At 63.1% G+C, this 640-nt stretch overlaps 1 protein-coding gene across 1 annotated transcript in view; it reads right to left on the reverse strand.

Annotated features, from left to right (window-relative positions):
• The window catches only part of ADGRA1 (adhesion G protein-coupled receptor A1), a 35617-nt gene that overhangs the window by 19368 nt on the left and 15609 nt on the right, over positions 1 to 640 (reverse strand). The gene's annotated exons all lie outside the window — the stretch shown is intronic.

The raw sequence follows: 640 nt of genomic DNA on the forward strand, positions 1-640 counted from the left end.
GGGGGGGGGGGTCGCTATCCACTTAAATCACACAGGGCGCTTTTTAATCTGCCTCAGAATGGCTGCTCTGCCGGGCTGTGGGCTTACTGAGCGCTGGTCCACGTCCCTCCAAATGCAAAGCCAGACAGAGCTCGGTCCGAGGGGCCAGGCGTCCCTGGTGCCCCCCGCATGGGCCGCAACCTCACAGCGGCAGCAGCTGCCTTTCCCAGGGGCCACCTGGTTGGGATCGGCTCAGGAATCCCAGGCAAAAGGCTCCCAGACGCCAAGGGTCCCCCTCCCCCACCCCCCGCCCCAGTGTCCAGGGCGGCCTCTGGCCGAGCTGCACATCACCACCAGCGGGCACCCTGGGGAAGCTCAGTGGGCAGCCAAGGCTTATGCTCTCCGAGCTCAGGTGACGTCCTGGAGACGGTGGCAGCCAGATGGCTTTGGGCAGCTGGTGCCCAGGCTCAGGGCCACGTAGGCCGATCTGAGTCTGACTATTGCCGACGGCCGATTTGGGTTCAGTCTTGGCTCAGAAAATTGAAGGGCAGAGCCCAGCAAAACACTGATTGCCACGGATGGCTGCCCAGTGCCAGGGCAGGTATGTCCTTGCCTAAAGGAGCTGAGATCGCTCCTTGGCGTGAAGTGAGATGCATTCCTG

The sequence above is a fragment of the Lipotes vexillifer genome, unplaced genomic scaffold (genome assembly GCF_000442215.2).
Source record: "Lipotes vexillifer unplaced genomic scaffold, Lipotes_vexillifer_v1.1 scaffold1117, whole genome shotgun sequence".
In the NCBI taxonomy this organism is placed as follows: Eukaryota; Metazoa; Chordata; class Mammalia; order Artiodactyla; family Lipotidae; genus Lipotes; species Lipotes vexillifer.